Genomic DNA, 17,486 nt, shown 5'->3' with positions numbered 1-17,486 from the left:
TCTCCCTGTTACATGGCCATAGCAGAAGCAGAGACAGAGGCAGAAGATGAAATAGAGAACATGTTCTTCTCTTACAGAGCTCCTACAGAGCCAGAGACAGAGACAGAAGCAGAGACAGAAACAGAGACAGAAGCAGAGACAGAGACAGAGATAGAAGAGGATGGATATGATATGGACGAAGAAGGTTATGAAAGTGAGCCAGAAGAATCTATCCCACCTGCAGAGGATACATTTGAAGAAGAAGTTTCAGAAGCCTCAGAAGTAGACGAGCTCATGCTATGGCACAGAATGGTGATGGTACCATTTGGTCTGGTAAATGGATCTTCTCATATGCAAAATCTTTATAAGAAATGGTTAAAGAAGACTAAGCTGTCTTTCAATAGTGGCTCTTACCGTCCTCACCCATCCTTGCCAAAGAAAGATGATGATGCACTGTGCCAACAAGCACCAGTCTCACAAACCCAACAGAAATCAAAGGGTCCCTGTTATGTGACATTCCTGGACGTTTCATCAGAAGGTGAGTCTTCAAGCCAAGAGGTAATTAATCTTGAAACCAAACCCGAAACGGCTCTAATCCCATTTCAACATCTCAAGGAGCAACCTAAGTCTCCATCAAAAGAAGAAGTTGGTTCTAGTGGGACATCAGAAGAGGACATCACTCCCGTGAAGGAGTCGGATCTGTACCCAGAAGCAGTCCGTGGGACCTTCATCCGTGAAGTAAAAGGTGAAAGGCAGTTAACTTTTGTGGATGCCGATGGCACTGAACGCCACTTGAAGGTGGGTAGCAGCCTACCAGAAGAGGAGTTGTCAACTTTGTACAACTTGTTCAAAGAAAACTTGGACGTGTTTGCATGGTCCTACAAAGACCTAAAGGGGATTGATCCCACAATATGTCAGCATCATATTGACTTGGAGCCTGATGCCAAGCCAGTACGGCAACGACAGAGGCAAATGAACCCGAATTATTCCACATTGGTGAAAGCAGAGTTGCTGAAGCTTCTGGAAGCCCAGTTTATCTATCCAGTGGCAAATAGTGAATGGGTTTCACCCATCGTGGTTGTACCCAAGAAGAATGGCAAGCTTCGAATATGTGTGGATTTCCGCAAGCTCAATTCGAAGACGAAGAAGGATCACTTTTCGATTCCTTTCACAGACCAACTGTTGGACACAGTGGCAGGACATGAGCTTTATTCCCTTCTGGATGGATTCAGCGGATACAACCAAGTGCAGATCGCAGAAGAAGACCAATCCAAAACAACCTTCACCACAGAATGGGGGACCTACGCTTACCGAGTGATGCCGTTTGGGCTCTGCAATGCCCCTACTACTTTCCAGCAAGTCATGATGGCCGCATTCCAAAATCATATGCACGACTTTATTGAGGTATATTTGCATGACTTCTGTGTCTATAGTTTGATCCGTGAACACTGGGGACATTTGGAACAATGCTTTGACTGATGCCGGGAGTATGGGATTTCCCTCAACCCCGACAAATGCATTTTTGGGGTCTCTTCTGGAGTTCTATTGGGCCACATTGTCTCTACACAAGGGATATCAACAGACCCTGCAAAGATCGAAAAGATCGCAGCTTTGACAGCACCCACCAACCTCAAATAGTTGAGGGGATTCCTAGGCCATGTAGGTTACTACAGAAGGTTCATAGCCCATTTTGCAACAAAGGCAACCTCCTTGCACAAGCTTCTGAGGAAAGATGTAGAGTTTACTTGGACGGAAGAATGTGACAAAGCCTTCAACACTCTAAAGCAGTGTCTAATTGAGGCACCCATTCTGCAACCTCCTAATTAGACGAAGGAGTTTCATGTACACACTGATGCATCCATTGAAGGCTTAGGCGCTGTCCTATGCCAAAAGGCCTCCTCGAAGCTGGATCAACCGATCTATTATGCAAGCCGAAAAGTCACTGATAGGGAACGGAACTATACAGTGACAGAGCTGGAGTGCTTGGCAATGGTGTTTGCCCTAGAAAAGTTCCGCCACTATCTCCTGACTACCCACTTTGAATTTTATGTGGATCATGAGGCCCTGTCCTTCCTGATGAACAAAGCGGATGTGAAAGGTCGAATGATGAGATGGCTCCTTCTATGCCAAGAGTTTGACTTTGAGGTAGTTACCAAACCTGGTCGTTCCCATGTTCTGGCTGATCATCTGTCGTGTATCCCACAAACTGCAGAAGAGGAGCAGGATGATCCAGACCTCCCTGATGCCTCCCTATTCTTGGTAGAAACTGTAACCCCCTGGTATGCCGACATTGCCAATCTGCTAGCAACCCAACAGTACCCTCCTGGCATCTCTAGTCGGGAAAGGAAGAAGCTTATGCTAGAATCAGCCCCCTACACCCTGCTAGGCGGTGCACTATACAAGAAAGGCAAAGATGAAGTGCTCAGAAGATGTGTTGTAGGAGATGAGATTGGGATTGTTCTGAAGGCTTGCCATGACGAGCCATGTGGAGGCCACTTTGCAGGAGAAGCTACAGCCAGGAAGGCTCTGCTAGCAGGATACTGGTGGCCTACCCTTCATAAGGATGCCTATGATTACTGTAAAAGATGTGATGCTTGTCAGAGAATGGGAAAACCCACGAAGACAAGTGCCATGCCACTGCAACCTATCCTTCCCCTAAAGCCTTTTGAGAAGTGGGGCATCGACTTCTAGGTCCAATCGATCCTCCTACCAGAAGGAAACAGAACCGATACATCCTCGTATGTACGGATTATGTCACAAAGTTGTGTGAAGCTAAAGCCCTAAAGCGGGACGATCGTAACAGCGTGGCCCTGTTCATGTACAAGAATATCATCACCCGTTTTGGCAGTCCCTTAGAACTGGTAAGTGACAGAGATACTCATTTCCTTAACAAAGTCATGGAAGAGTTGACAGAGTTGTATAAGATCCACCATCCCAAGTCCACTCCTTATTACCCCAGAGCCAACGGCCAAGTCGAGGTCACGAATCACATCCTCTGCTCGATTCTGACAAGAACAATTGCCGCACATCGTCGTGATTGGGACAATCGACTTATAGAGGCCCTCTGGGCGTACAGAACCTCCCATAAAGCAGCAACAGGACAGACACCGCGTTTGGGGGACGATGATTCACTGCAACGCCGTCTCCTGCACCTGGAATGTTTAGACGAAACTTGCAGGATGGCTCTACAGTGCATAGAAGCCACGCAAGGCTTACCATGACAGCTTATCAAGCACAAGGAGTTCAAAGAAGGTGATTTGGTCCTAGCCTATGATTCACGATTTGGCAAGTTTCCTAGCAAGCTCCAACAACGGTGGATGGGCCCATATAAGGTACTTGCCGTCAACCCTAATGGCTCTATCCAAGTGCAGACCGTTGATGCCTCTGATGATCCCTTCCTGATCAATGGATATCGCCTGAAGAAGTACTTCCCTCCTTGGGGATCTTGACAATTATGGTCACCTGATCCTTTCCCTCGTTGGCGTGGCACTGTACTTCTTATGATGCTACTTCTGATAGTCGTTCTCCAGCTACTTCTGATGAGGTGGATGCAACCCTCTGTCCCCTCAATCCCACCGTCTAGCCTTGATCTCTTATCCTCTATTTTCCACCACCAGCAGTGGCGAGGTTGGTTCTAATACATGGTCTTTCTACCATTCCCTTGCTTAATTCGAAGAGAAAAAAAAAGAAAAAAAATATACATATCAGTCATGGGAGAAAAGGACTTAGGTCCCTGTCATGCCGACCTATTCTTCGAGAAAAGGTGGAAACACCCTCGGGAATAGGGGAAAACAAAGAAAAAAAAAGAAAAAAAAAGAAAAAAAACAAGATAAGAAAAAAAAATCTGTTATGGGAGAAAAGGAAGCAATTCCCTGTCATAGCAGGCCTCGTTCCAAGAAAAGGTGGCACACACCATTGGGGGGGAAGCTGGCTGTGGAAAAGGTGGCAACACCCAGCAATCCAGAAAGTGGATTCATTAATTGATATCTCCAGGATCCCGTTCCAAAGCTACCTCCCTTGGTACGCTGTGTCTTGGGTCTCTCTGCAGAGTGTTTAACTGTCCTCTAGCAGACGACATGTCCTATCCAACACAATGTTCGATTTGATGGCTACCTCCCTGGATACGCCTCTTCAACAACTGATGATGCGATCTTCATCAACAAACCCCTTGAGTAACGTGAGCTTTCATCCTAACCAGATGGGAAAGTGAGTATGGTTGCCCTCTATAACTATCAACAATGAGTGAGACAGAGGGTGGGCCGAGAGACTAGTCTTTTCCCTTCAAATCAAATGAGAGGTGCGAAGTGTGAATGGAGTGTTGCATGCACGGGATGGGCCTCTCAATGCACAAAGCACGATTTGTTTCTGTGCACTGCACTATAAGGCTCCCTGGCCTTCCTTCTCTCACCGTATGCCGGCACAGGGGGGGATGCACAGTTGCACCATCAAATGCGCACAAGGCATACAACCTTTGCACAAGTGATCGTGAGGATTACATCAATGGGTTTCAGGAAAAGGCTGCCCTCCTGTATCTATTAGCAGAGCGTGAGACAGAGGGTGGGCTGACTGTGACTGGAGTTTCTTCAATCAATTACCGAGAGGTGAGATTGAGGGACGTTACGACACTTAGAGTCAGGTATATTCCCGTTTCCCTATGCACCCACGGGCTGGGTCTCTACCGTCATCATCACAGGACACGTCACCCTGTTCTGTACACTACACTGTAAGGCTCCCTTGCCTTCCTCTTTGCATTTATGCCAGACGGGTTCGACGCACTAATGCACCATCAACTGTGCACCCTGGCATACTCCTTCTGCACCATTCTCCTGTTAATTTCTAAACCGGGTACAAGATATGGGTTTCAATCATTCTTCCTCGAGTGATATTAGTCATGGGGTGAGTGACTGTTCTTTCATTCCATTTGAGTGACTGTGAGTTGAGTGCAACATTCATTATCATCGACAAATTTCCTACGATTCCTTCAACCAGCTACCTCCCTAGGAACTGCTGCATGGTCCCTGCCATGAAGGACGTGTGCCGAGAAGATGCCTTGGTACCTCCAGCAGAGCCGACAACGACACAGGACGTGCCATCGACAATCAACTTTGATTCTTGACAAAATGGGCCAAGTTTTTCTAACCCTACAACTTCTGTTTCTCAGTCACGTTCATGTTTTAAGTGTGGGGACGTTAGTGGATGGTCTGCTGTGTGGTTCTCGGTCCCTGTTGTTCGGTTAACCCGTCCAATCTTAATTTCCGATCCTATTTTCGGGTCTGTCTTTTGGGTTTTTCCCACGTGAACACGTCTTATCTCAGTCGAAAATATGTTTTGATGTGATAGGATTGTCAGGCACGTCTTTCTGCACATTTTTCCTTTTCCTGCACCTCATTCCGATGCACGGATCTTCCGATATTAATTTTTACTTACGTTTTTTGATCTGTTTTTTGTGTTTTTTGCACGTGAATGCCCTGTCTTTCCCCCGGAATGTCCATTGCGTATTTTCCCTATCTTCCCCCTGCCGTCCTGCCCACTTTTTTTTTTACGCCATTTCGTTTTGACGTCTGAATTGGGAGTTATTAATTTTTCTTTATTTTATGTGTTTTCGCGTGCCCGTCCCGCGCGTGAACGCGCTTGTTTTCGATTTTACGCGTCTTAACGCGCCTCGGTCGTATCCGCGTGCCTTGTCCCAGCATCCAAGCGCCCTTTCAATCCCGTCACGGAAAATTTTTTTACCCCCGCCCCGCGCACGCGCGCGAGACGAGGGGTACGCCTCCTTTTTGAGCCCTACCCAACCCCACCCCTTGGGCACCCCCCCTGTGACCTACCCTACCCCTACCCTTTCCCGGGCACCCCCAACTCCTTCCCCTATCCTGCCCATTGCCCTTCCCACCCCTACCTTTCCCTATCCCCCCTCCCCTCTCACGACCCCTTCCCCTCCAACCGCCTCCCTCCCGTTCTCCCTTTCCCCAATCTTCTTCTCCCTCCCTGTCGTGCCCCTCCCCTCCCTCTCCTCCATCTTCTTGTGCCTCCCTCCTCTCCCACCTACCCTCCTCCTCCTCTTTCTCCTCTGCTTCCCTGCCTCCCGCCGTGTGACAGCGCCCCTCGCCCCTCCTCTGCAGCGCCCTGCCGACTGGCGCCCGCTTGCGTCCATACCGCCAGCCTCATCGCTAGCCCCGCCAGCCTCGTCGCCAGCGCCCTCGCCCTCCAGGTCGCCAGCCCCGTCACCTCGCCGCCGGTCCACCGCTGCACCGACCTGCACCTTCCCACCACGTGCCCTGTCTTTCCCCACCACCCCCCTACCCCCAACCAAGCCCCCCTTTCCCCCATCCAACCACACACCCCCCATTACCCCCTTCTAACCCCCCTTTCCCACCTTCCCACCCCCATTCCCCCCCATTACACACTTACCCCCCACTAACCCCCATTCCCCCCCATTACACACTTACCCCCCACTAACCCCCATTCCCCCCCATCACCTACATTCCCCCCCACTAACACACCCTCCCACACAAGCCCCCAGTCCCACCACTCAGACACACACCAACCTACCCTCCCCGAAGCACCCCCTTCACACTAATCCCCACCCTACCCCGTTGTAAACCCCTGTTCCCCCCCACAGGCACACCCACCAAACCCCCTCCATTACCCCTGTTCACCCGCCGAACCCCACACCCGCCGCTAACCCACCGCACCTTACCCAAGCTCCTGTTCCTCTGCAGAACAGTAGCGGCCCCACCACCGAAACCCTTCCATCAGTCATGTTCCCACCCGCAGCACCCGCAGGTCCTTTTCTCGTCATTTGACACGCGCGAGTGGGTGTGGGTGATTGTTCGTGATTGATCGTGCGATTGATCGTGTGCGGGTGCGGGAGCTAGTTAGCCGGTGCTGACATGCAGCTGCCACACATCCTATTTCTGGGTATTTTCCTAGATTTTTCATTCAACAACCCGCAAACCCCTTTTAAAAACACCAAAAAAAAAAAACAAAACAAAACAAAAAACATTAAAAAATTAAACAAAATCATTTAAAAATTTTGAAAAAAATCTAGAAAAATTCCTATTATTTCTGCAACCCATGGCTATATTTTTCTCAACCTGTAAATTTCAGCAACAACATTTCCAACCATTTTAAAATTCCCTAATCTTTTAACAATACCCAAAAAAATGAAAAAAAATCATTAAAAATGCTAAAATTTTCCAAATTAATTTTCGAAAAATTCATAACACTTCCATTAACATTTTTCCTTCTTTGTGGCATATTTTTCTAAGCTGTCACCATATTTCATTTCACACCTAAATTCCTTAAAAATAAAATAATAATAATAATAAACCTTTTTCATCCAAACACCAGCTAACCATCTAGAAAAAAAATCCAGATATTTTTGGATTGAGGAGAGCGCATTCTTTGCATTTATATACACCCACTACCAGGTATTTTCCCTTTTATTTGTTATTTTTTTTCAGCTACCCCAAAACCCACGGTTAATATAAAAATAAAAAACAAACAAGAAAAAAAAAACCAAACAAACAAACAAATAATAAAAAAATGAAACCTTAACACCACCATGGCACGCGCATTCGCGCTAAACACACCATTTTTTTAAATAAAAATAAACCCGCCGTTCACTTAGCATGCACTAAGTGCGCTAAAGAAGCACTTTACTATTTTTAATTAAAATAAACCAGCCATCACAAGAGCACGCACTGGCAAAAAAGCGCTCCACATCACCTTAATTTGTAATCAATGAACTTGCATTTAGAGACCCAGTCTGGGTATCGAAGTCCGAGATTCGACTTAAAGCACCGCTTTAACCTAATAATTGGTAATTAAATTTTTAAGAAGGAACCGTCATTTTCTTGATAAGGTTTATCACTTAATAAAAATTCACCCATTTTTTAATAATTTATTAAAATGAATATTTCATTAAATTAATTCCCCCTCACTGTACTTAAATTCCCCTTTTTAACGAACCCGTTTCGTGGGATGGGTGTGCGCAGTCTTTGGAGTTATTTCCATGGTCAAACACCGGTTTATCAAAGTTGTGGTTTTGATGTGTGTAGGTTGTGGTGATGTTTTGGTTCAGTTTCTTTGTTACGGTTAAGGGTACGGTGAGTAGTTTTTTTTTTCTTTATTGCCTGATACGGGGGTTTTGGGTGTTTGTATGATGCATAGCATGAAGCTTTCAGTCGCATATGTCTCAAGGTCACGTCGAATTTTTTCTAGGCTGTGGTTTGCTTGGGGTTAGTTGGTCGAGTCACGTTTTATTGTTTTGGTTGTTCTCTTATCCTTGGTTTTTTGTTTGTTGCTTTGCAGGCATTCTCCTTGATTGTCTGTGTTTGTGGTGTGTGTGTAACCATCTGAATGGCGCCTTCTCACGCTCCTCCCCCTATCCAGTATGTCCCACTAGTTAGTAGGGATTACTCTTCCCTACTCACTTTTGAGCCTCTCACGAAGGCGGGACTCGCTGCTTTTGTGGCTACCTCCTTTCCCTTGCTTCCCAAGGATCCATCGATGTGTGATGAGTTTTTGGCCTCCTACAGCAAGAAGTCGGGATTGGTCCAGGGTATTTCTATGACTTTGACACCTCAAGGCCTAGGGAAGGCTCTGTCTCTTCCTTTCAAAGGTGAACCTTTTGTTACCACTCGTCAGCTTTTCTCTAATGAAGAGATTTTGAAGCTGTTACAAAAGCAGACAAGGGAAATGCTGGATGTTAAGAAGGTGATCAACTCTTCAAGAGTTTTCTTCTCCATGATCACTGATCATGTGTGGAAGATGGTCTGTCAGTTTCTCCAGGACAGGTTTATGCTTGCCAAAACGCCATCCCAGTACTTGTCCAAAGAGCTTTTCACAGCTTCAAGGATGGTGTTGAAAGGAGTCGCTATTGATTGGAGCACTTACCTCCTCACTAAAATGGATCAACATTTCGTCAAAGTCACCAGGGGTAATGTTACCAATGTCACCTATGGATCGTACTTATCTGCCTTCTTGACCTACTTAGGTTTATAGAAGAGTATGCCTCCACCTCCTCCTTCGGATCCAGTACCTCCTCCTCCACCTTCAGATGAGTCAGAACCCATTGATATAGAGGAATCTGATGATTCTCCGCCTCCCTTGGTCATCCAGCGCAAACGCTTGAAGCGGGTAGTGGATAAAGCTCCTTCAGTTCTTCCTTCAATGCACATTCCTGCTACCTCTGGCAGTGATCTCCCTGGATATCTCACATGTAATAACCTGTTCAGAGCACATCGAGAAGGTTCGTTGGACATATCAGTTCCCTCACTGAACAGTCTAGTCTCGGGAGATGCAATTCCTTTTCTCTGTAAAGACATTCAGAGTTCCATTAAATTGTCAGTGACAGCCTATATTCAACAGCTGTACACTTCCTTTTATGAAGAACTGATGTAGTCTAAGGACCAGTTGCATAAGGCAACATCCGAGTTAGCCTCTGCTAAGAATACCCTAGTAGATTTGTTTAAGCAGATGGAGCAACAAACCCAACTGGTTGCAACCCAAAGAGATGAGATCTCTTCTTTGAAAATCCAGTTACTAGGCTCAATCAGAGGTTACTAGCCTTTCAGAAGAGAAGGAGAGGATGTCCAAAGAAGCGCAGGAGTTCCAAACTCTTTTAGATGCCAAACTTTCAGCCTTACAGAGTGCTAATGACACAGTGGAATCACAAGCTTCCCAAATCAAGCAGTTGCAAGATCAACTGACCAAGTCCCAGTCTGTTCCTCCAAGCCCTAATGTTCCCTTGATTCCTTCTCTTTCACAGCAGGACTTGGCTGCTCTTCAGAGATAGGCTACCTTGTGTCCTCTATTCCAAGATAAAGTGGAAAGATTGCAATCCAGGATGGATTTGCTATGGTCTACATTTGAGCAGTTTCAGGAATATGTTCTACCAGACCATTCTTTCTTTGTCCACTACCAATTACAGAAGTTGGCCTTCTACATGAAGCTTTCCACGATGGATTTACCTCTTCCAGAGGATGGATGGAGTGGGGCTTGGTCTGCTGAGTTGCTGACAGAGGTGGTAAGGATGGTGTTTGAAGATTTTGTCACGACAGATACCATGTTGATGTCCTACATGTATCTACGTGGAGACTTGTTAATTCCAGATGAGGTGGATATGGCATGATACCTTGTCCTCTTGGAAAGGATGTGCTGTCTTCAGTTTTTTCAGAATCCTCCCAAAACATTTGTAGATGAATCCTTGTCTATGGATCGTTTTCGAAATCATCAATCTTTCAAGAGGGATCATCTTCATTGATACCGTTTCCAATGTATGGTAGATGCTTTTTAATGAAAATCTCTTTTTGGAGGAGTCATTCAGATGGTTGTGTTGTGTGTAGTGTTTGTGTTGTGAGTTACTTTATGTAATACGAACGTGGTGGTTTCCTATTAGATTGGATTTCGTGCGAGCTACATTTTGGAGAATTGTGGTGATGGGGTCGTGGTTGGATAGTTGAAGATGCTGATGAAGAAGAAGAAGAAACCTCTTATATCCTTTACAAGTTTGTTGTAATTTCTAGTTTGATAAGAAGTGTTAATGTATAAAGGGTTTTCCTTTCGTTGTATTTTTATATTAGATACAGGTTATAAGTTGGGGTCGTGGTTGGATGGATTGTTTTTGAAGAGATATTGAAGATCAAAGTTGAGCTTTTTGAATGAACTTGTATTCCCTTTTTCCTGGGTCGCGAGGACTCTTCCTTATTAAGTGTGGGGATATGTTGACTGTTTAAATGACTTGTTTTTTGGTTGATTTTTGTTGTTTTTGAGAGCTGAATGGTTGATTTTATGAGATGATTGATTGGTTTGGAAGTGGTTTGAGAGTGTTTTGGATGATATTGATTGTGTTTTGGAAGTTCATGATGTTTATTAGTAGAGATATGAGGTTCTGTGATGTTCTGATTGGTTCTGTATACCTTCTGTATAGCTTCTGTTTTGTTCTGTTTTGTTCTGATTGTCTTCTGTAAGGAGGGATGGATTGATGATTGATGAAGATTGAGATCTTGTGTAAGCTTATTGAATAGTTTGTGAGAGTTTGGAATGGTTTGAGTATGAGTTATGAGGTTTTGATGACCTTCTGTAGGTCTTCTGTAGAGCTTCTGTCTCTGTTCTGTTCTGTACTGTAGCTGTTCTGGTACTGTTCTGTGATTGTTCTGTATGCTTCTGTATGTGTTCTGATGGATGAGAGTGTAGCTTGGGAAAGATTTCTAGCCTTGGAAAGAGGTGAATACAAGTGCAAAAGAGCTGAAAGAAGTGAAAGAAGTAGCTGCTGAAGACTCAAGTGAAGACTGAAGTGAAGTGACAGTAGTGAGCTATGAAGGACACTATAGTGGCTCTGGTGACTCTTCATATCAGACATACCTCTTGGGAGGGGTATCCATGACCTAATAAGGATTATTGAGAGTGATTTTGAGAGATTGTAGTGAGGAGATGATGTATTATTGATGGAGAGAGAGAGAGAGAGTCAGAGATAGCCAATTCTACTAAAACAGAGTGATTGTATATGAGAGATTGAGAGATTGAGAGAGAAGACTATGAAGATATTGAAGATGAATACTATGTGATGTATTTCCATTCAAAGATGGTGTATTCCTTTGATTTCTTTGTTCTTTTGATGGATTTTGTGAAGATATTGAAGAATATGGTTGATTCTATCAAATCCATGGGAGATCTACATGATGCTGCATGAAGATTTATTGTGCCTGGTGTTCTTTTCTTCATTGTGATCATATAAAACCTAATAAACAAGCTTGTTGGTGTTACAAGATAGATTTTCTTGCAAGAGAATTCCCTTTTCCTTGGTGTTCCTCTTGGGGCTCCATAGGGCAAGTTGTCAAGGCAATTTTATGCATCTGTGAAGGTGTTGGATTCAAGCCACCCATGCCTTCACATTTAATATTTGTAGATAACAAAATCTCGATGGCATAGCACTTTCATAAAAATCACATAAATCTCAAGTTATCAAACTATACAACTTGATACAAAAAGATGTTGGACTTTCGGCGCTATTGGTAATTACCACCAAGTGCAACCAAAGGACTATCACCTTAAGAGTGGAAAAGATTGATAAAACATCCACTACAAAAGGCGCTTGCCTATTTTCATTCATTCTCTGGACTCCGCATAAATCACTCCACCTCACCATGCCTCCAAAGGAACAAGATGTCATTAATATTCAAGAATTGTGCAAATTAATGTGGATTCCGATGAGGTTTCCATCCACATAAGATGAACCTTTAGCCAAAGGTATGCTCCTAATCAATCACATGTTCACTTACCATATTAAATTTAAATTTCATGAAAAAACATTTTTGAGAAATGATGCAAACCTTCCAATGTAGCAACTTATGAGAAATGATGCAAACCTTCCAATCATGAAAACCTTCCAATGTAGCAACTTATAAGATTTTTCTATGGCTATGAATGGCATTTTGAAACAATAACACATTACTTATGGTGCATCACTCTTCTTCAATCCGCATTATTAATCAACTTTTTCTGCACCACAAGCTTTCTCATGTAAAGGCGACAAAATGTGAAATTATGGCTAGAATTTTTTGACATATATAGGGTGACAATGGGGGACTTTGTAAAAATTACATATCTAGACTAGTTGGATGATGAGTTTCAATCTCACAACCACCAATAGAAACACTTCATTGCCATAAACCACCATTCCAACCACTAGAGTCGCATCATTGGTGCCTATAAGATCCTAATAAGTGTTATCATACTAATACCCATTTTTATACTAGTGCCTCTACCTTAATGAGGCTTTCTTTCAATCTCTTCCTCTCTGATGGGTGGAATAGGCAAGACTTGAGAAACATCATATTAGTTTTGGAAAAAATCCACTACCAAAGTGGATCGTAAGGTCATGCTAAGCTTATATACTCCATTACCTTGTCAAGTGCCCAACAAGTAAATATAAAAATATTTCTAGCAAGAACTGAGGCAAAAGAACATGTTACACCATAACTTTACTTTTAAGACTCCCAAAGGGCTCAACATGGCACCACAATTCTTCCAATTATGTGGTAATATTTCTCCAAGTTCAGAATCAATGAAAATGATCAACAAATTTCATGTCCAAAATATAGTTATATTATATATAAAATTGGACAAAAGTGAGAATAAACCAGGGAGTTCATGCATCCCTATCAAGAAATACCTTTAATGGCTTGCTTAAAACCTATGAGACAAAAAAATTGAGATGGTTGACAAGTGTATGTAGGGCAAGTTGTCAAGGCAATTGTGTGCATTAATGAAGGTGTCGGATTCGAGCCACCCAAATATGGGATGGCTTAGTACCTTCAAATTTAATATTTGTAAATTATAAAATCAAGATGGCATAACACTTTCATAAAGAATCACATAGATGTCAAGCTATTGAACTTTGCAACGAGACACAAAAACATATTGGCCTTTCAACGCTATTGGTAATAATACCACGTGCAACCAAAGAACTATCACCTTAACACTAGAAAAGATTAAACCATCAACTACAAAAGGCTGTGTCTATTTTCAATCATTCTTTGGACTCCGCATAAACCACTCCACCTCATCATGCATCCAAAGAAACATAATATCATTAATATTCAATAAATATGCAAAATCATGTGGACTCTCTTGAGGTATCCATCCACATTGAAAGGTGAGAAGGATCGAAGCTTGCACTCGAGAGCTATGGCGGGAGAGCAAGAGCAAGAAAGAGAGAGACAAGAAATGGGAACTCCAACAGTCACAAAGTGTGATTGGGCCTTCCTTTATTTAAACTGTCACTAAAATAATAAATAATAAAGTGACGGTGACAGGCGCCCACCACCTACAGTATGCAGTGGTGGTGACTATCAGTGTAGTAATACACGGGCGGCTAGGCGGAGGCGCCTTTACCCCCAACAACCTCCCACTTAAAGGCGAATCTGTCCTAGTGAGGAGTGAAAAGAAAAAGAAAAAGACAGTACAACATGTACACATATACAACAAGATGAGGAAAGACGTCATCTCATCCCATGCCCATCAACCTCCTAAGGAAAGCAAAGCACTCTATAGAGAGGCTTTTCGTGAGCAGATCTGCAGGATTCTTGTCAATCGAGATCTTGACAACATCAACAGACTTGTCCTCAACGATCCCACGTATGAAGTGATACCTCATCTCAATATGTTTCGTCTTCGCATGGAAGACCGGATTCTTGGCTAACTGAATAGCACTCATAGAATCTGAATGTGGTATAGGGGTAGCATCAATACCAAGGTCAGCAAACCAAACGACCCAACCAAATGGCCTCCTTGCAAGCCTCAGTGGCTGCAAGATACTCGGCCTTTGTAGTAGAAAGGGTCGTGCATTTCTGCACCCTGGACATCCAAGAAACAGCACCTCTAGCATAGGTGAATACATAGCCAGAAGTGGACTTCCTATTATCTGCATGTCCTGCATAATCAGAGTTAGTGTACCCCACAACTCCTGTATCCTAGCTGCCATAGCATATGCACACATCTACAGTGCCCTTCAGGTACCTCATGATACCCTTCACGACATCCCAATGCTTCTTGCCAGGTGTAGCCATATAGCATGCCACAACACCAACTCCAAAGGCAATATCTGGATGAGTGGTGATCATGGCATACATAATACTGGCCACTACAAATACATAGGGAATCTTGGCCATCTCGGCCCTCTACTCATCTGTCTGCGAACAATCAGCATGTGTTACCTTCAAATAAGAAGGCAATGGACAGCCAATGGGCTTTACGTCCTGCATGTGGAAGTGCTCAAGGACTTTATGAATGTACTCCCTCTGTGATAAGTAGAGGAGTCCGTGATGCCTGTCGTGTCTAATGAGCATACCAAGTATGTGAGAGGCCTGTCCTAGATCTTTCATCTCAAAGCTCTTCTTGAGCTAAGCCTTAAGAGCATCTAGCTCATCATGAGCTTTCCCTGCTATCAGCATATCATCCACATAGAGTACCAAAATCAATAAAGAACCATCACGGGCTTTCTTCGTGTAAACACACGGATCCATAACACTCTTGTTTAGCCCTGTGATTGCATAAAGGCATCAAACTTATGATACCACTCCCTAGGTGCCTGCTTCAAGCCATTAAGGCTTTTCTTCAATTTGCACACTAGGTGCTCCCTGCCAGGTTCTGCAAAGCCCTTAGGCTGCTCCATATAAATCTCATCATGCAAGTCCCCATGTAAGAAATCCGTCTTGATATCCATCTGGTATAAATCCAAGTCAAGCTAAGCAACCAAAGCCAAGACTAAGCATAGGGTGGTCACCATAACCACAATAGAAAAGACCTCATCAAATTCTACACCATGCTCCTGCTTAAAACCCTTTGCTACCAATCTAGCCGTGTATGCCGACTTGGGGTGTCCAGGGGTACTTTTTAGCTTGTACACCCACTTGCATGGCAAAGCCTTCTTGCCCTTAGGCAAGTGCCCTTAGGCAAGGAAACCAAATCCCAAGTCTCATTCTTATGCAAGGAGTCTATCTCAGACTCCATAGCCCTCTCCTAGGAGTGACTATCATCCCTATGCATAGCCTCATCATAAGTGAAAGACTCTCCTGCATCTGTAACCAATACATAATGCAGTGAGGGCTGAAATCTATCAGGTGGACGTCTGTCTCTAGCAAACCATCTCCATGCAGGCTCTACTGCTTGCCCAGCTGCCTGTCCAACACCCTGACCATAAGCATCTGCTGCAACTGTAGGCTGTCCAATTGGCTGTGCGGGAGCTCTTGGCTCCTCCAGAAATATGACCCTGCGGATCTCAACAACTCTCTCAGGCTGCCTATGCATCTTTTCTTCATGGAAGACTACATCATGACTACGGATGACTTTCCGCACCTGCGGATCCTAGAGACGGTAACCCATCTCACCTGCATCCCCATAACCAAGGAAAATACATTTGACACTCTTAGGATCCATCTTACTTCTCTTGTCCCTGGGCACATGGAAAAATGCCTCACATCCAAAGACACGGAGATGCGCATAAGAGGGAGGTTTTCCAGTCCATACCTCCTCGACAACCAACAAATCCAAACCACTAGAAGGTGATCTGTTTATGATATGCACAGTTGTACTAACTGCCTCAGCCCAAAAGCTCTCTGGTAGGCCTGCATTGGCTAAGCATACTGCGTACACGCTCTTGGATGGTTCTATTCATCCACTCAGCCAAACCATTTTGAGGGGGGGGAGGGGGGCGTAGGGAGCGGTCAACTGACGCTTAATACCCCGCTCATCATATAACTACTCAAAAGCACATGAGACATACTCACCCCCATTATCTGTCCTTACGCATTTTAGCCAATATCCAGACTGGTTCTCAACCAATGCAAGCCATCTCTGAAACACAACTAAGACATCGAATTTCAACTTAATGGAATAAGCCCAAACTTTCCGTGAAAAATCATCTATGAATGTAACAAAATACTTTGCACCACCCATAGACTAACAAGGCATGGGCCCATAGACATCCGAATGTACCAATGCCAAGGGCTCACTCATGCCTAGCCTACTAGACTTCTTATGCGTAGACCTAGTCTGCCTACCATAAAGACAATGCTCACATGAATCAAAACATGCATGAATCAAAACATGCATAATCAAGGGGTGGTAAGTACTGCAAAGACAATGCTTGCATGCCATAAAGACAATGTTCACATGAATCAAAACATGCATAATCAAGGGGCGGTAAGTACTGTAAACCAGAAAGCATTTTCATTCCCTTCAAAGACATATGGCCCAAACGGGCATGCCAAAGAGATACATGTGAGCTAGAACCCACAGGCAAAACATGATCAAGGGAATAAGCGGATACAATCAAGAGATAGAGGCTGCCAGCCTTGGCACCTCTCGCAATCACAAGTCTGCCACGAGTGATCTTCCATGCAGAGTCTTCAAAAGATACATGATAACCTGTGTCATCAAGCTGTCCAGCTAACAGGAGACTGCGTGTCAAAGCAGGTACATGACGTACATCATGCATAACAAAACTGCTGCCAGAAGGAAACTGCAGCCTAACATCACCAATTCCCACAATATCAAGAGAGCTGTCATCACCCAAGTGCACAAAAACCCGAAACAGTACGGTATGAATGAAACCACTCTCGGCAAGGTGTCACATGAAAGGATGCACCTGAGTCCAAGAGCCAACACTGTGCATACATAGAGGGTATATCTGTCATCTATAAAGCACTAGAAGAAGCTGCAAGGATATAATCATCATCATCAACATCCTCAGGCTGCATAACATTGATCTCTTCAATTTTAACATTGGACTTTGCAGGCACTATGATGCAATCAGAAGACTTATCCTGCACTTTGTCTTTCCCCTTATCTTTGTGCCTTTCATTGCGCAGTCCATGGCATTGTGGCCTCATATGGCCCTTTTTCCCACAATGGTGACAAGTAACATTTGCATTCCTGCCACGGGATTTGCTACATGACTTACCACGAGACTTGGACCAAGATTTCTGAGAATCCCGTCCATG

This window comes from Lygodium microphyllum, chromosome 23, assembly GCF_053477565.2.
Source record: "Lygodium microphyllum isolate KBCC chromosome 23, Lygodium_microphyllum_v1.1.10, whole genome shotgun sequence".
Taxonomy (NCBI): Eukaryota; Viridiplantae; Streptophyta; class Polypodiopsida; order Schizaeales; family Lygodiaceae; genus Lygodium; species Lygodium microphyllum.
Note: the sequence above shows the minus strand (reverse complement) of the source record.